The sequence below is a fragment of the Cupressus sempervirens genome, chromosome 8 (genome assembly GCF_028749045.1).
Source record: "Cupressus sempervirens isolate cs-2001-9-10 chromosome 8, ASM2874904v1, whole genome shotgun sequence".
Lineage (NCBI taxonomy): Eukaryota > Viridiplantae > Streptophyta > Pinopsida > Cupressales > Cupressaceae > Cupressus > Cupressus sempervirens.
Window position 1 is genome coordinate 649,940,888 of NC_143125.1, and position 21,103 is coordinate 649,961,990.

Sequence of the window (21,103 nt, forward strand, 5' to 3'; positions counted from 1 at the left end):
TTCTATTATTCTAGCCCTAATTTTGTAAGTGGCAAAAATCTTGTATAAAAAGGATTAAGGTTATGGATTTTCATAATGTGTGATGCAGAATTGGTTCTTGTGACAGTATTGAGCTATAAGGGATTATGGATTGTAATAAGGTTGTAATCACTGGATCATAATAATCTTGGACTTTCTATTAGTGGAAATAGCCCAAGGATTGGGTGAAGCACATTAAATCTCAGTATCTTGTGTCCTCTTTTATGCGATCTACTATTTTTTGATATTGGTTATATTTGCATGTAACTATTATTTTTGTTTGAGGTTAATCCTAACAAGTGGTATTAGAGCCAGACAATCATCAATTTTTTTTAAAAAAAAATTAGCTAGACCATTGTTATTCTATTTTTTTAGTGATCCTCCATAAGAAGGTCTCATGGTCAAGTGGAAGTCTCATGGTTGAGTGGGAGTGATGGTAGACAAGGGTAAGCTAAAGGTGAAGAAGTTAAATGGGTAGAACTTTCAATTATGGAAGATGCAAATGGAAGACTATCTTTATTAGAAGGATTTATGGAATCCATTGGAAGAAAAGTCCAAGAAACAAGGAACTATGTCAGATGAGGGGAGATTTTAGACAGAAAGGCTCTTGGAAGAATTTGATTATGCTTGGCACCATTAGTAACATTTAACATTACAAAAGTGTAGACGATTCAAGAGTTGATGTAAACCCTAGCAAAATTGTATGAAAAGTCCTCTACTTCAAATAAGGAAACTCGTAGGAAATCCTAAGGTGGATCTACATCAAGAAATGCTTTGAATGCACAAAGTAGAGGCAAAATGATTGAGAGAGTAAATAATTCTAGAAATCATGGGAAATCAAGAGGAAATTCAAAGGGGAAGAGGTCTCAATCCAAAGGACTGAGAGATTGTTGGCATTTTGGTAAAATGGGGCATAAGAAGAAAGATTGTTGGACTCAAAAGAACAATGAAGGAGATAGACTAGAAGGGAACATGGAGGAAAAAATGGTAAGTAACAAATCTGAAGAGGATGTTTTGCTTTTATCTTTAGAAAGTGTTGATGATTCATGGGTTTTAGATTTTGGTGCTTCATTTCATGCTTCACCTCATAGAGGTTATTTTATTGATTATGTCTAAGGGGATTTTGGGCTTGTTTATTTGGGGGATAATGAACCCTATCAGATTATTAGAAAAGGAAAAGTTAAAATTAAGTTGTAGAATGGGAATCATTGGTTACTACATAAGGTAAGAAATGTTCCAACACTGAGTAGGAATTTAATTTCAGCAGGGCAACTAGTTGATGAACATTGTGTAGTTACTTTTAATGATAAAAATTAGAAGGTTTCAAAAGGTTCCCTTGTAGAAGAAAAAATGATGAAAGTAGGCACCTTATATCTTTTATAAAATTTATATTGTTCCTTCTACTTTGATTTTTTTAGAGAAAAATGAATGTTCAGGAATAGTTGTTGCAGTTGAGTAGGGAGAACAAATAGTTGTTGTAGATTTTGATACAATGATGTGGCACAACAAACTTGGGCACATAGTGACAAAGGTATGAAAGTACTTCATTCAAAGAAAGTTTTACCAAGTTTGAAATGTGTCAATTTGGATTTCTGTGAAATTTGTGTGTATGGAAAATAAAAGAGTGAGTTTTGTGAAGACTAGAAAGGAAAAGAGAAGTGAGAGATTAGATCTTGTGCATACAGATGTATGGGGACTAGCTTAGATATCTTCCCTTAGTGGCTTTCATTATTATGTTACATTTATTGATTATGCAACTATAAAAGTATGGGTTTATTTCCTTAGATAAAACTCTGATGTCTTTCAAACTTCTAAGAAATGGAAATGCTTGGTTGAAAATGAGACTGGAAAGAAATTAAAATGTCTTAGATTTGGTAATGGTGGTGAGTATTGCAGTCATGAATTTGAAGATTATTGCTCCGCTAATGGTATTCATAGATAAAAAATTGTTCCAAGGACTCCACAAGAAAATGAAGTGGTTGAACGCATGAACATGAGTGTAATGGAGAAAAGGAAAAGTTAAAATTAAGTTGTAGAATGGGAATCATTGGTTACTACATAAGGTAAGACATGTTCCAACACTGAGTAGGAATTTAATTTTAGCAGGGCAACTAGGTGATGAACATTGTGTAGTTACTTTTAATGATAAAAATTAGAAGGTTTCAAAAGGTTCCCTTGTAGAAGAAAAAATGATGAAAGTAGGCACCTTATATCTTTTATAAAAGTTATATTGTTCCTTCTACTTTGATTGTTTTAGAGAAAAATGAATGTTCAGGAATAGTTGTTGCAGTTGAGTAGGGAGAACAAATATTTGTTGTAGATTTTGATACAATGATGTGGCACAACAAACTTGGGCACATAGTGACAAAGGTATGAAAGTACTTCATTCAAAGAAAGTTTTACCAAGTTTGAAATGTGTCAATTTGGATTTCTGTGGAATTTGTGTGTATGGAAAACAAAAGAGTGAGTTTTGTGAAGACTGGAAAGGAAAAGATAAGTGAGAGATTAGATCTTGTGCATATAGATGTATGGGGACTAGCTCAGGTATCTTCCCTTGGTGGCTTTCATTATTATGTTACATTTATTGATTATGCAACTATAAAAGTATGGGTTTATTTCCTTAGACAAAACTCTAATGTCTTTCAAACTTCTAAGAAATGGAAATGCTTGGTTGAAAATGAGATTAGAAAGAAATTAAAATGTTTGAGATCCGGTAATGATGGTGAGTATTGCAGTCATGACTTTGAAGATTATTGCTCCGCTAATGGTATTCATAGATAAAAAATTGTTCCAAGGACTCCACAAGAAAATAAAGTGGTTGAAAACATAAACATGAGTATAATGGAGTGTGCAAGAAGCATGAGGGTGCTTGCAGGGTTTCCCTTAAAAATTTGGGTGAAGGCTATCAATACTACTATATATTTGATTAATAGAGGTCCCTCTATTCCTTTGGGCTATGGTATTCCAAAGGAAGAATGGACTGGTAAGAAGGTGAGTTATTCTTTTCTCAAAACCTTTGGTTATGAAGCATTTTCTCATATAGATTTTGAAAATAGATCAAGCTAGAATCTAAGTCAAAGAAATGTATATTTGTTGGATATGGCATTAATGAATTGGTTATAGACTTTGAGATTTTGAAAATCATAAAATTGTAAGAAGCAAGGATGTTATATTCAATGAGAAAGTGTTGTACAAAGATCTATTGCAGCAACATGAGAAGAAAGAAGATGATTATGTAGTGCTCTATGATACTCCAAAAGCTGATGTTCTAGCAATTCCTCATGATGTGCAACAACCGCAACAACAAATACCACACACACCAATGAATGTTAGATGGTCAACAAGGACTAGTAGACCTCTAGAAATATTGTCTCCTTCTTTGTATTCTATTTTACTTATTGATGTTGATGAACCTGAATATTATGATGTAGTTGTGCAAGTGGATACTAAGATTTATTGGGAGTCTGCAATGAAAGATGAAATGAACTCTTTGCTAAAAAATAATACATGGCATTTATGCAAGTTTCCTACAGGTAAAAAGACTTTACAGAATAATTGGGTTTATAGATTAAAAAAAGGGGATGGAGGTAAGAAAAGATTTAAAGCTAGTTTAGTTGTAAAGGATTTGCATAGAAAAAAAGGAATTGATTTTGATGAGATATTCTCTCTTGTTGTTAAAATGAATTCTCTTTGCACTGTTTTAAGTATTAGGACTACTGAGGATTTGTATTTAAAGCAACTTGATGTTGAAATAACCTTCCTTTATGGTGATTTGGATGAATAGATATATATAGCATAGCCACAAGGTTTTGAGGTCAAAGGTAAGGAGAACTTAGTGTGTAGATTGAAGAAAAGTTTATATGGCTTGAAACAAGCACCTTGGCAATGGTATCTAAAATTTGACAGGTTTATGCATGAGTATGGATATAGCAGGTGTCATTTAGATCATTGTGTTTATTTTAAGAGGTTGGATGATGACAGCTACATTATTTTATGTTTATATGTTGATGATATGCTTCTAGTTGGGTCTAACATGGATTATATTAAGGGGTTGAAATGTTAGTTAGAAAATGCATTTGCTATGAAAGATTTGGGGGCAACAAAAAAATTCATTGGTATGAAGATTTATAGAGATGGGAAGAATAGAAAATTGACATTATCTCAAGCTAATTATATTGAGAAGGTGTTGCAACGTTTCTTTATGGAGAATGCTAAAGCTGTCAGCACACCTTTACCTAATCATTTGAAGTTAACTAAGGAGATGTGTCCCAAGACACAAGAAGAGGAGGACAAGATGTCTAAGGTACCCTGTGTTTCATTTGTAGAAAGCTTAATGTATGTTATGCTATGTACTAGGCCAGATATTGCACATGTAGTGAAAGTTTTAGCAGGTATATGAGTCATCCAGGAACTAAGCATTGTAATGTAGTTAAATGGATTCTTAGATATTTGAGAGGAACATCTAGTAAATTTTTACACTTTGGGGGCTCTACTACTTCTTTATAGGGATATGTTGACTTAGATTTGGTAGGGGATATTAATACTAGGTAGAGTACTAAAATTATGTATTTATTTTTGGTGGGGTAGCAATGAGTTGGGTTTCTTGATTATAGAAGGTTCATGCTTTATCCACTACAGAGGCAGAGTATGTTGCTACTATAGAGGTAGCCAAGGAGATGATATGGCTTCAATTCTTCATAGAATAATTGGGACACCTACAAAGGGATAATTATTTGTTCATAGATAGCCAAAATGCCATTCATCTTGCAAAGAATTCAGCTCTGCATTCAAAGACAAAACACATATAGTTGTGATATCATTTCATTTAGTTAGTTTTGGATGATGGATAGTTAAAGCTGGAGAAGATATATACAAATGAAAATTCAATAGATATGTTTACAAAGGTAGTGACAAGGGAGAAGTTGAACTCCTTTTCAGCTTCGGTTGGTCTTCTAGACTAACCAGACTAAAAAAATAGCAGTGTCTAGGGTGGTTTAATATTCTAGTAGGAGCTACAGTTTTAGTAGTGCTATGATCAGTCTCCAAGTGGGAGGTTATTATTTTGGAGTCTGATCAGTACCCAAGTGGGAGATTGTTGTGATTGGAGCCTAATCAGACTCAGAGGTTTATTTGGCATGGTTTCCCTCTAGATTATTTCTATGAGAGATTGGGGGTCATTTCCCCAAGACAGGGTCAAGGGTCAATGCCTCAGGTGTGCTCCCTGTTGCAATATAGGTTTGAGTTGAGGGGAAATGTCCCCATGGGTATTTTCAAGGGTAGCGACCCTAAAGCCAAAAATGACCTTATATTGTAAAAGGTGTCTACTACTATTTTTCTATTATTCTAGCCCTAATTTTGTAAGCAAAAAAACCTTTGTATAAAAAGGCTTAGGGTTAGGGATTTTCATAATGTGTGATGCAAAAATTGGTTCTTGTGGTGGTATTGAGTTGTAAGGAATTACATATTGTAATTAGGCTATAATCACTGGATCATAATAATATCAGATTTACTATTGGTGGACATAGCCCATGGATTGGGTGAACCACATTAAATCTTGGTCTTGTGTTCTCTTTTATATGATCTACTATTTTCTAGTATTGGTTATATTTGAATGTAACTATTATTTCTATCTTAGGTTAATCCTAACATACTAGATTTGGTTGAAATCTCACCTATGAAATCCATTCCCCATTGTTGAAAGGGTGTATGTACTTCCATAGATTTCAAAGGTAGATTCCTAGAGAACTTTAACTTTCCAACAAATCTCTAGCACGAGCCACACTTTCCAACTAAGAGTTGTGCATCTTTGAATAAGCTAGACCACCAAAAACCTGCTCTTAATACCTTTTAGGTAGTAGTCTTTGTCGTGTAATGCCCCCCACATACCCCTGAATGCATGTCATTTAGTACTTTCTCTGATTCATTTTGATTAATGCACTTCAAAATTATTCCCTCAAAATTCCTCCACCACAAACTTCCATTGACAATAATGTATCAAATTGAATGCAATTTTGCAATCCTCTTTTTATTGTATGTCAAATGGGGTGGAGCTTTCATATGTTGTAAATAGTATATTATATTTTTGTACCAATCACATTGATCCATATCACATGTATTAGATTTGAGGTCTTCACATATAGCATTTATTTGATTAGCATCTAAATTAGATTGAGCCATTATCTTTGCTAACCCTTGACCCCTTACTAACTTGCTAATCTAGATATCAATATCAAACTCTTCAATTATGCTTATCCATCTACACATTCTACCAGATACCTCCTAGTGAGAGAAAATGTCTTTAACTATTGCACTAGGCACAAATGCAATTACAATAGCACCCACCAAGTGGCATCTAAAGGCATTGATAGCTTTGACAAGTGCATATGCCTTCTTTTCATTAATTTCATATTTAAGTTCTACAGGCTAAAGGGATTTTCTAAAGAATGCAATTGGTTTCTCATGGCCATCTCCATTTTTCTATTGTAGAACTATTGCTACAGTATGAAAAGATACAAAATAAAAGATATGCATGGGCTTTTCATAATCTAGTGTCATAAGAATTGGTGCATTCATAATAGCATTTTTAATTTCTTGGAAGACAAGAGTAGGTTCACCTTCCCAACTGATGGTTGCTCCCTTTTTGAGCATTTTGGAGATTGGTTTGCTCATCTCAGTAAAGTTAGTTATAAATCTCTTTAAGAAATTAGCTTGTCCACAGAAAGGCTATATACCTTTAACATTCTTGGGCTTAGGACCTTATCGATTGTTGCTACTCTTCCAAGGTCAAACTTAACCCCTTTTTTAAATACTATATGACCCAACAATTTCCCTTATGTCACTCCAAAAGTACATTTCTCTGGGTTTAAAGAAACACCATACTCCAAAGCTTTGATAAAAATATTTTCTAAATGTTTGCAACAATCCTCAACCCTATTTGAATATGCAGTCAGGTCATCCTAATATACAACCATGAATTCATCAATATATTCATTAAATGATACATCTATAGCCCTTTGAAATGTTGCTCCTACATTTATTGGCCAAAGGGCATCTTGACATATAAAAAATTTCCCCAAGGTCTTGTAAAATTTGTTTTAAATTGTTCTTTCTCATCCACAAGGACTTCGTTATATCCTGAGAAACCATCCATCATTGACATCAACCCTGAACTAGTGACTTGTTGCAACACAGCTTCCATGTTGGGTAGTCCATAACTATCTTTTAATGATGCAATATCTAGATTTCTAAAATCAACACACAACCTAATACCCCATTCTTTTTTCTAACTAGTACTAGGTTTGATACCCATGGAGAATGCATGATTGGTCTGATTATCCCCCCATCACTTAGCTTCTTGAGTTCTTCTTGCATTTTAGGGGCTAGAGTGGGATTTACAGGTCTTTATTTTTGTCTAAATGTTTTAACATTTTATTTAAGATGTATTGCATAGTGAAAAAGATCTTCTCGATAAGCCTTGAGGTCATCATATGACCATGCAAAATATGCCTAAATTTTCTCAACAAATCTATCAAAGATTTCCCAATTTTTGGGGATAAAGTCCTACTAATGTATACCTTTTTAGGAGATTGAACAATGTCAAGATCCTATTGCTTCTTATCTTTTGTGTCCAAATGCACTCTATCTTGGTTATCAAAAACACTTTCAAGCACCATGAATCCTTTAGGTACCTTGTTTTTTTTAACTGGAGGATTTCTTGACCAAAGATTGCTTCCTTTCCATCTACTATTTCTACCAAAGCATTGCAGTCCAACTCTTGGCCATGATACTTATCCTCATTAAGGAGAAAGTTCAAGATATCTTTATCATCTTTGAATACTTTTCAATTCTCTACATTGTCTTAGATAGAATGCTTATTCTGCATCTCAATTGTAGACACACCAGCAAATGATACATCATTAGGCTTGATTGCTACATTAGCTAGCAAGTCAGCCATTTTATTGTTATTTTTGTCCATTCAAGAAATTTCAAAGGCATCAAATGCTTCTATTTGGTCCCAAACAACATTCCCATACTATTTTAGCCTTTTGTTTTGATTAATTCAAAAATAGGTTCAAAGGACCCAAAACCTTTTATAGAGTAGCAAAAAAATAAAAATTAAGAAACCCTAAAGAACTATGCAATAACACCAGGAGCAGTACAACCTAAAACAAGTAGCTAAAAACAATGAGCTAGAACAAAAAAAAAAACAAAAAAAAAAAAAAAACATCACAAAACTAGCTACAGGGTCTTCAATAGATTCATCACCTAGTCTACAAGGATATTCGTGTTTTCTATAGAGGCCTTGAGATAATCCATTTCTTTAGCTTCAATACCCTCTATCTTCTTCAAGTTGGCCCTGGTGCACTTGCTAGGTCCTTGGTCATATGTCACTTCCATGGAACCCTAACCTTTCCCTTGTTGAAATTTGTTTAGGAGAGTGTTAATGTTGTCATCCATTGTCTTTGGTATAGAACAATTTTGATTCGTTGGTTTCTTAACCGTCTTCTCCATATTAACCACTCTGTTATCCAAACCTTCCAACTTTTTCTAGAAATGTTTCATTAGCTGATCCAAAGATCTATTTTTGGCTTCAAGGGGTCGAACATGTTTCATTAAATTCTTAACCTCTTCAGTGTTACTAATCACCTCAAAAATTTTATCAATATGTTGTCCCAAAGTTGTCTCCCCTCTAGTAGTTTTGTTGAGCTGGTCAAATTCTCTTACAATGTCCTGCATCTACTACTACAAACTACTAATATCCTTCTTCATCAACCTCGAATTTTCAAAAATCCTTTTCAAAAACCCTTGGTCATCATTGCCCTTCTTATGAGTAAGGTCATAATCATCCCCACCAACATTGTCTCTTTCATAATTAGTATCCTCATGCCCTTTTGTATCCATCTTCCCTTGGGGGTTAGTGTAAGAAGTTGGGTTTCACTTTTGGCAAAAAATTGTTTCCTATTTTTGAAATATGTTGTCAACTGATGCCAAAATTTGAGCCATTTAGATATCAAATATTAAAAAACTTCAAAAATAAAAATTGTAGTGCATGGGATCTTCTTTTTGAAAATGTTATTTATCTATATACTCATATGATAGATTTTTTTTTGATATGGATCTTTAAAAACCATTTTTTCAAAATGTTTGTTTCAGGTCCATACCATGCTTTTGTACGGACACCATAATTTATTACAACTAAATGATTTTTTGTGAATTCTTTTAAACTAAGTTACCTAACACACCAAAGATTGATGAGAATAATTTTCTTGAATTTTTTAATGAATTTTTTATTAAAAAATTAATTGATAATTAAGCTAATTTCTAAAACCTCTCGTGTACGAATGCCATAATTTAATCAAAATTTGATTTGTTTGGATTTTTTTTAACTTTAAAAGAATTATGTGAGGATTGATGACATGTAAATTGATTTATAAAATATGAAAAATTTAAAAAGTTATTAAAGTTTTAGTGAATGTCACTATTTAACATTTAAGAGATACTTTTGATTAATAAATAATGGAAAAATAGAAAATGAACTCATAACACTATAAAATTTATATTTTTGAAATCAAAACAATAAGACCTATAATGGGTATTTGTTTTGTCAAAAAATTCAATGGGGATGACCATATAAAAATTACGAATAAATCCTTGAAATTGTTGATTAAATGCCTTAGTCAAAAATTGGTTCACAAAGGCATAGGCTTGGTGGGACCAAGCCTATGCCATGCCTTTCTCCAAGGAAAAACCCCATGCAAATTTGCACCCATGGAAAATTCACACCCATGTCACTAGAATCGAGCACTCAATTTGTAATTCAAAAATTGGGTACCCGATTTGAATTTAGCCATTAACCAAATCAAGCACCCAATTTTTAAAGAATTGGGTACTTGATTATTTAAAAATTTGGTGCCTGATTTATAATCAGGTACCCGATTGTTTAAAAATTGGGTACTTGTAATAACACCAACCAATTATAACTTTTTCAGCTAAAATTCTTTTATAATTCAATTGTTTGATATTTTATGAAACACTTTGCAAGCAAGCTCTAATACCAGTGTAATATATCTTGCCCAAACTAACTAATTTTAGCCCAAGGAATATTGTCAAACACTTGTATGTTGCCTTTCAATGCTAAGAAATTTGCAAATGATATTATAATGCCTCTTACAATGAACTAATATGCAAGTGCAATTCTTTTGGTACTTTCAATGCATATACATGGAAACTAGATATGGCATGCATACCTACAACCAATTGACATTTTGACAAACAATTGACATACAACTATTATGTTGATCGTATATGCTATTAAATGGACATTTCGTCAAACAAATGGTATGCAACATGTATTTTCTTTATTGAATTTATTCTCATGTACAATGTCGCTATGAGTTTGCCAAGATAAATGGGCTTACAATAATGACTACAGTAATGCCAAAATCTAATTTTAAATTATCACAACAAAATCATATGCCTAAAAATTACAATGCTAACTACTAATAATCGCAAGAGAAACCTGATAATAGTGATGCCCAAGGATGGAGCTGAATCAAGCATAAGTACTGTAGCGCGGCATCGTTCTTGTGTACTATAGTAGCCAACAATAATTGTATTCTCCAATTTAAGCACAAAAAGAACTCCTGAATTGAAGCTCTCCTGAATACCAAATTTAGTGGATATTTCACCACCTCAAATGGTTGCAACACTAAAGAGTTGACATTCTCCAATGGCTAACTAAAATCAGAAACCTTAGTTTCTTCTCCCAAGTTTATATCAAATACAATTCACAATAATTGGATGATTAACAATGAAGCTCTCCCCTCTACTTATTCTTTTCTTTCACCCTTCTAGAAGGAAATAAAATATTATTCAATTGCATTCTCTAGAAGCTTCCCCCTTTCCAATACAATAATTAATTGTATTTTTAGAAAATGCACTCTCTAGAAGCTTCTAAATATAAAGTCACCTTTTTAATTTTAATTTTTTTAATGACTTTATAAGAAATTAATTTAATCAATTTCTCCTTATTTCTTCACTTAGCCTTCAAAGAATGTAAAGGCTAAGAACTGCACTAAGTTATTAAAAAGATGGGGACATTACAGTATCCAATTTTTAAATAATTAGGTACCCAATTCTAATGTACCCATTAGGCCCTAAAAGATTCCCCACATACCATTTTTCAATGATTGCAATGATTGAATGACAGTTTCAAACTACAACAATGAATTTCTATCATAGTTATTTTGTTTTCTTGTTTTCTTCTACAATTTGCATGTTGTTGATTTGAATTCAAAACTGGTGCAAACATGAGATCAAAACAATGAAGAAAGAAGAAAAATAAAAGTTCTAACAAATGAGAAAATTTCAATAAATAAAGAGAATGAAACACAAATTCAACCAGAGAGAAGACAAAGAATTAGAGAGTTGAGAAATGTTTCAAAAAAGAAAGACATTGAGGATACCACAATGGATGAAGAGGCTGAAGAATAGAACCTAATACAAGGAGATTCAAGTACACATTTTAATCAAACATTCAATAAAGGTGTGTCTCCAAACCCTCAATTTTTTCTCATGATAAAATTGGTGATTTTTTAGAAGCAGGTTGCAATTTAAACAATTTAGATTTTCTTCATGAGAATAGATTGCTAAATGATCATGCACAACAAACTCCAATGGAAATGCATGCCTTGAAATAAATACCAAGAAAAAATGAAAATGAGATTCAAATTCCAAATAACAATGAAAATGAAATGCCAATTGAAAATAACAATTGTATGAATGTAGACATGGAAATGCCAATTATTGAACAAACATGTCAGAATGATACTAAAGTGCTTGAACATAATTTTCATTTTCCTAATGATGTGTTAGATAATCATGAGGGATTGGTTTCATGGAGAAAAATTAGCATACATGCTAATAGATTATATAGACATGTCTTTATAATAAGAAATTTGGGTTTCAATGTTAGTTGATGTTGAAACTAATTAAAATGTTTAAAATGAGAAAAGTAATGAAAAGGTTAGGAATGTATGAAAAACCAAAGAGTAAAAATGAGTCTTTAAAAAAAAAATTATCCATTGTTGCTAGAGCCTTTGATGTTATCAGAAAGAGAAATCGCTCTAAAGATAAGAATGCAGCATGATGAGCAATAACAATATTTTTAGTTAACAAATAAACAACTGACAAAAGATTGTTTAGTAACATAAGTGGATATCTTAATATGAATCATAAGACTTTAGAAAGAGATGTAAAGAGAAGGGTTAACTTTGAATATGATCCAGCAAATATTTTGTGGACTTCTAGTTGTAGATTCTCGAGATGGGATATGAAACTTACTAGTGAAGTCAAAAATTTAGTTGAAAATTTTTGTCATGATAATATAAGAGTATCACTTAATTCAAGAGATGTTCTTTAATTGAGAGTTGGCTTTAAAATATGTGATCCACATCCTAAACACCTTTTGGACATGACTCAAATTGAATTGTTTAGAAAATTTGTAGATGGTAAGGTGTTAACTATTACCATTAGTCAAATATATTTTGAAAAGTGTAAACCATGGTATGTAAGGATTAACAAGGAAAGAATCACATGTTACATTATAAAACTCATGTTCAATTTCATTACCATTATGATGTATTTCAATCTATATGTGGTACCATGCATAGTAAAGAAATTTTGCAAGAATGTGGTATAAAAACACCACCTCAAACTATAAAGGATTTCATATTAGGTTTGTTTTGTAAGACACATAATGATCAATACTATCTTTTCAATGAATGTCTTTCTGGTACATGTGATATGTGTGGCAATCTTTTTTTATTAAATGAATATTTGCATAAAAATATTTTGACTACTTTTGGATAACAATTAGTTGATGTAAGAAGATTCAAAACTATTGAATATCTATTGAAGGATGGGAATGTTCAAAGAACGTGTGATCTAGTTACATATAAAGTTAGTTTTCATGCATTCATGGATAAGTTTAAGAGTGTGATCATACCAAAATATGTTAAACACTCTCAATATGCTAAATGGCTTGATGGAAAAATTTTCATATTTAAGAATACATTTCCAATTGGTACTATACTTTTAGTTGTTGACTTTGTAGAGAACTGCACACTTGCACTGCAAGATGAGGTACAACCACAATATTATAATTCAATGTAAGTAATAATTTTTGTTCATATAGTTTATAGGCATGCACCTCATAGTACAGAGGAGGATCAAAAAATATTAAGAGAGTACCATTTCTATATTAGTGATAATAAACTTCATTCATCTGAGTTTGTCCAATATTATTTCAAGGTCTTTTATGATAATTTAAAAGAGAGAAAAAATAAAATGACACAACATTGGATATGGTTAGATAATTGTACAAGACAATTCAAGAATGCTAGAATATTCTATTGGTTGAGTAGGACACATAGACAAACTAATAGCAAACATGTGTGGATTTTTTTGATTTTGAACATGGTAAAGGACAACATGATTGTATTGGTGCATGCATGAAGAGAGCCCTTAGTAGAGAGCAATTAAAATTTGAGGAAAAAGCCAAATTCAAAAATGCAAATGAATTGTTGAATGGTATAACAAATATTTATAAATAGGATCAAGTCAAAACTCTACGATCAAATGTTTCTTCTACCTAGTTAAAGAGAAGAATATCCTTTCAAGATATGACTATGATACAATTAGCGGGTCAGCTAAATGGCATTCATTTAGGAGTTCAGATTTTAAGACTTGAATTGTATGGACTAGGGAGCTTTCTTATTTTTGTCATCTTTGCCTTGCAAGTGAATGGGAAGAATGCAAGAATACATAATGGGTTGAAGATTGGTAACAAAAATCATTAGCACCTATTGACACACATTTTCAAGATGATATAGTAAATGAAGGCTAGAATGTTACTTTTGCATTAGAAGACTATGGTCATATTTCAAACCTCCTACAACCTGGTATGCACAATTAAATTAATTTTTTTTGTGATCATGCTTCAATTTATATTATTTATTTATGTACATGTCATTAATATAATTCAAGTACATGCATTTAATATATTATTTCTATATGTACACATGTGATTAAAGTGTTTATGTACTTTATCTCATCTTGTAGGACATGTTTATGATGTTATTGCACCTAATAATAATGATTAACAGACTGATTATTTGCTAACTAGATGTGTGGAACCTAAGAAAAAATTGATATGTCATCAAGTAGATGATGATGGTTTTGAGTATCCAATTGGGTCTATCATTGTAGCTAGCATCTAGCTATGTACATACCTAACAAGAAGAAATGGATTACAAGCATTTAAAGACTACCATTCCAAAAATAAGATTTTACACTATTCTCATCTGGTTGTGGCAATGAATATAAATTTAGAAAGATACAAAGGGAGACCCGCCAATAAAGTATTATGGACAACTTCAATGGATGAGCACAAGAAAATCATAGATGCATTGCAAAAGAGAGAGGATGTAGATGGTACAGTGGGATGACTACATTTAAATCAAACACATGTAAGTTTTTTCTTTATTGTGCTATTTTTTATATATGTACTTATATAAATTTAATTAAATGTATGTATGCATTGTCAATAGCAAATTAGAGAACTTATATATACCTCTTATTCAGGTCTCAATTAAAATTTATGCAAATTTAAATGTTTAAGGTGGATCGAACATCAACATCTTGTGCAATTACACATAGTGAGTAAATACAAATCACACATATTTACATAGTTCAGATAGCTCATACTAATTTATGCTTTTATTAACAAGACCGCATTTGAAGAAATGTGTTGAACCAATTTTATATTTTGAGTTCACTTCTATTTATGTTATTCACATTTTCTAACATATATTGTGAAACATGTTGTAAACATTTAAAAATAGTAGTTTACTTCTATTTGAAAATTAAAGGTGTGCACTTGATATTATAAATTAATTGTCAATTCAAGTAATGACATCCTATTTTTTCCATTACTTTTACATTAAAACATGTTTAAATTAATGTTTTTATATAAATAATTAAAATTATTAAAATTATTGTTCATGTACCATATACTTACAAAATGTGTCATAACATGAATAAAATATGTTGCAATAAATAAAACGGTTCATATTTACAACATGATAACATAATAATCTATACTGCATACACTAGCATGATAACAAGTCATATAAAAATACTACATGGTCTAACATGTCATAACATGATCTATGACATCAAAAAATACATATAATATAGTTAACTATCCTAATACAAAGTGTATAAAAATAAATAATATGTGTCATAGAAACACAATCTAAAAGTGCCAAAAAGACCTAATATATCTGATTTGCAGTCCTCTTTACTCCACACGAAGAGGACTCAAATGGATCATCCTATCTAACATGAGGTGTCTCTTCATGTGGGACACCCTATGAGGTAGATAGATCATCCTATGTAACATGAGGTGTCTCATCATGTGGGATACCCCATGAGGTAGATGGATCATCCTGTGTAACGTGAGGTGTCTCATCATGTACATGATTATTTGAAATGGGTTTCAAAATCTAGCTTGAAAATAAATTAAATATTCACTACATAATAAAAACAATACCCCATGAGATGGATTTCCCTCTATAACAAGAGGAGGTGCACTGTGAAAGCTACCAAATGTGGCAGTGATGAGGTCCTGTAATTTATAATACATAAATTTTTAAAATTTGATAAAGAGCATAATGAACTATGTATGTACATAAATCAGAATACTAACCTCAAAGGATGATGTAGGTACCTCCATCTAGCTTTGTCCCATACTCTCAGCAACACTCAGGGCGACATAGTCCTAAAATTATGGATACATAAACGTCAAGTCAAAATTATTTATACATGAATTACAAAGTATGTAAACTAAAAAGTACATAATTTACACTATATTTTTTTATAAACTATAAAAGCATGTATATATATCATACCTGAGTAGTAGTGAATTTCACAAATGTGTCTAAAGATATGCTACCATGATGATCATCAGCATGTCTCAAATGATCAAAACATGGAATCGAAAATAACTATACTAAGGCCTATATGGATAAGTACAATCCATCTCATGTTCATAAAACCAAAACACATAAAATTATACATGAATCCAAGTTGAAGATTATAAATTAATAACAATGTGTACATAAAAATAGTACAAATTATTTTTCTTGAGTCAAAATTTCATACTATAGATATTTGAGGTTGTGCCTTAGTGATGAATGGATCAAGACCTATACAAACATCAAACTATGTAGTAGACAACAATACCTACAAAATTAGATAAAAAGAACATATGAGCACATGTTATTAAATTCAAGTTTGAATGTACATTTTTTATAGTGTAATCCAAAGTGCATACTATATGAGGGATGCCAACATCTATAGATCTTGATAAAAGACTATATTGCCTCCTAGGAGGAACAATATCATCCATCCTCTATTATTTCAAAATCAACATACATTAATATGGTTAATACAATTTTACATGTATGTAGAAAGTAAATAATTATGTACTTTATTTAAATTAAAATTAAAATTTTACCTGCTGCTCCTGACTGTCTCTAGGTTCTCCCTGTAGAAGCTCAACAAATGATGACACATCAATATCATCACTACCATCACTATGGGTAGTGTATGCATCATCATCAAAAGTAGCACCCTCAGCATAATGCTTATCATGTACTGCATCAACATCACTCTGGGGGCCTCTACATATATCTGCACAACTAGTACAAATGTGTCCAAGTGGACGAATATCTCTCATCTACATCCATTGCTCTACTAAATTGTCCAAAAGGGTAGTCAATAAAATAAGAGCATATGGCATTGCTTGATGATGGTGTTGTGCTAGGACAACTGGTGTAGGAAGAGGTACAAGAGGTTGAGGTTGTATGTGATTCCTCATATTATCGTTCAACATTGCCCCATGCCTATCCTGAGGCATCCCTCCACCAACCCCCTAAAATGATCTAATATCAAAATAATTGGGTTTCAAACCCAATTAAAATTCAGCCCATAGTTTCCTAAGGAAATACATGGGCACCTCTTGATTTGCTTGTGGTGGATGGTCAAATACCATCCACAACCACTCCGAAAAGTGTGTTAATATAGGCGAATGCATGCACCATCTAATAGAAATGTGAGGCTTCCTCTTGCTAATCTCAAGACCCATCTTAGAGTTTATAAAATATCTTTAAAAATGTTGTTTATTTATGTTGAGCTTATGGACCTCTCTATAGGATAGGCCATTAGGATAAAGGGCATGCATGTTTTGCCTCCATAATCTAAAGCTATCGATATCACAATCCAAATGTTCAATAGAGTGAATAATGCCTTGCATACAATCTACAAGGAAAAGTAGGTGAGGGGGGGGCTCATGCTTAATGGTCTTAATATTGCACATGAGGTTGTGAAGGTTGTGCCTCATGATCTCCCTCAGATCCTCTGTGGTAGGTGCTAGAGGAGGACCAAGTGGTCATGGAGGTGGAGGTGCAGGTGGAGGTGGAGATGGAGGGGGTGGAGGTGGGGGTGTAGGAGAGGGAGGGGTGGGGGTGGGGGTGGGGGTGGGACCATCAAATATAATCTGCATATATTCTTAAACAACATAAAAAATCACAAAATTGCTATTTAATAAAATAAATCTAAAATACTAATTAAATAAATAAAGTTAAACACTTAAGTAAACTTTAATGTTAAGGCTAATTGAACATTATACCAAATTTAAGCCTAATCATAAAATAATACTCCAAAAAACAATATTAATAAATCAACTTAAATGTGAATTCTAAAATTATCTTATATAAATATGTGTATGATTATGCCTTAGAAAATTTGTACAATTAAGGTTCAATATTAAAACAATTAGGATTGAACATTTAAATAAGATTGTGGTTTGGGTTAGGATTTAGGGTTATCCATTTACAATTAGGGTAGAGTAATTAGCATTATGATTGAGGCACAAAATATAAGATTTGGAATTAGCATTATGAATGGGGCACAAAATATAAGAGTAATTAGTATTTGTGATTGGGATTAAAATTAGAATAAGTGTTTAAAAATTAGGATTAAAATTAGGGTTTACAAATTTTAGGATCACATGCTAGTTTTAAGGATTACAATTTTTAATTATGGTTAATCTATTGGGATAATTTATTGTTTAGTAATTTAGATTTTAGCATTTAGGGCAATTATTGAGCAATTAGGGTCTACCATTTATAATTGTGGTTTGGCATTTAGAATTAGGGAAAGGGTAAAGATTATGGTATGGGTTTATAAATCATTAAATTAGAAATATGATTAGGATTATATTGTATGCATTTTCTAGGAAATTTAAGATGAGTATTTAATATTTATATATTTAAATGTTTAGGATTATGCTTTAAAGCATTTACAAGTAAGGTTTAATATTAAAATAATTAGGATAAATAACATAAATAAGATTGTGATTTGGGTTAGGATTCAGGGTTATCCACTTAAAATTAGGGTACATAGTAATTAACATTATGATTAGGGTACAATCTAACTTTTACATATAGTCTATATAGAGAAAATATGTAAAGCAGACAAAGGAATGCGATAAATGTGAATTTCACAAAACATGTGAAAAAAGGAAAACCCTACCCTACGAACAACATTGAGCTCCATTCACACAGTAATACATAGACAACCAGATCGATGTCCCAGGGATGGCGATTCAATCAAACCCAAAATAGGAAACAAGATCCAAGTTTCAATAGTAAAGAGGTTTCTACCTCCAATCATTTCATGCCTTTAGCAAATTTGCAAGTAAAGGAAAAGGGGATGTCAAAGTTTATCAAAGATTAGGAGTGGTATGATTTAGGTAGGGCTAGATCCCTAACCAAAATTCATTCAGTCTCTAGTCTGGATAAGCAAATTTTCATTTTTAATTCCACCAAATATGCAAATTTTAGTTGAAATCCTCTAATCGTAGGGCAAGATGGTTTCGCCACTCCCCCAAGAATCAATGTTAAACCCGACCCTTTTTTTTGCCTACCTCACTATTCCCATTCCATATACATTCCACCTCATCATAGAGAAACTAGCCACCTTCATTCAATTTCTTTTCCAATGCAATCTTTCAACCCTCTTGTAGAAGGAAAGGAGGACATGGTCCTCATAATTAGCAACCATGATAGCGACGAGAAATGGGAAGAATGCCAAGAAGTAGGTATTTTTTCCTATTGGAATGGCCCCATAGCTGACTTGCACAAATTGGTTGATTGGTTTGAGGAGTTATGTGGCTCCCAGGTTTGTATTTCTTAGTACTCTGATAGAGTTCTTTTTTTCCATTGCTGTGGTGAATCAGTTAAAAAACAGTTTCTTAGGTTTTTAAATTGTAGATTTAGAGGGCATGCTTTTTATTTTTTTGATTGGATTCCAAATTGTGAGGAAGGTAATTTACAATTTACTATTCCAACATGGTTTGTTGTTAAATCTCTACCCCTAGAGCTAAAACATATAGGTATTTTAAAAAGGATTGGTAGAGCACTAGGTAATCTCATTGGCTTGGATGTAGCATATGAGACTAACAATGATATCAAACTACTAATCAATTGTCAAATGAGTAGAAACTATACCAAATCTTTAAAACTGATCACAAATAGATCCTCATGTGATTTAAAAAAATTTAAGTATGAGGGTAGAATAGTAGATATCATCAAACTTGATGATGAGAGAAGGCAATCCTTCAACATGGCATCAAAAAATTTAGACCTTAATACGTATTTACCTCTGATCAAAAGAAGGAATATTAGGATGAACCAAGATTTGCATAGGATAGAAGATTGCAATAAAGGTCAAGATTTAGACATGGTAGCAGGAAAGCTAGAAAAGGAGAAGTATATGTATTGGCACAGGAATGAGAATTCTTAGGGCAATCCCAACACACATACAAATGGGGACCTTTACTCAGGTAAGATCAATCAAGCAAGTAGTGGAAAAGTTTTCGTTCATTAAGGAGAAGTTCTTAGATCAGAGAATTTTGATGGGGAAGGAAAATCTCCTTTTTCAAGTAGTAGAACAAGACTACAAAGCATTATTATGGATAACAGGAAACAAAAGAATAAGGACAAAAAGAAAAAGAAAAATAAGAAAAGGGTCAAAGAGGATCAGTCTTCAAGGGAACAAGAGGTACTCTTGGTAAAGGGGGAGAAAACACCATTTAACATATCAGTAGAACAAAAGACATCAGAGAATAGCCCCACAGATAAAGAATTAAAGGGTACATGCATTTGTAAAGAGGACAATCAAGACCTGAGCTTAGTATTATAGAAAGAAGAGGAACCTAAAGATATTCTAGAAGGAAATCTAGAAGAAATGGAGAGCACCATGCTATTTAATTTCACTACAAAAAAGGAGGAGGAATTTAATACTGAAAAGGTTGCGGATGTACAGGCATTTAGTTAACCTCAGGTGATAGAGAGCTTTATGGAATCTCCGATCATAAAAAGCAAGTTCTAGTAGACTCCTTCCACCACAACTAGTTCTCCATTTATACCCAATAGCAATCTACAGAATAGGGAAGGGAATATCATCTACAAAGACAGGCTACCAGTTAAGGAATTATATGAGTTCTTGAACAAGGAAGGAAATTTGGATCAAGGAATGGACAATGTGAGCTTATCAAATTTAGAAGAAATAATTCTTGAACAACTCTATGATGAATTAGTTCAAGTCTTTTGCTTTAAAAATATAGACAAAAGATCGGATGCTCAAAAAGAAGATCTAATCAAGAGGGTCCTCAAGCTAGGTGGAAAAAACTACACCTGTGAAGATCTCAAGAAAGATATATTAAAAATTGAACAGGAAGACAATTTAGTAAGACAAACTCAGAAGATGGATTTAGGTTTAGATTTGAAGAAAAATATCATTAGCAAAGAGGGATTTGGTTTAGAGCTAGATCATTAATCTTTATTTAATCAGATTCTATCAAGAAATGGGGAGGATGAAATTGACAAGATTCCAGTAGAGAAGGTAGTTTCTATTTAGGAAGAGGAAGCTAATCTTGTTCAGCTTGGACTACATATGA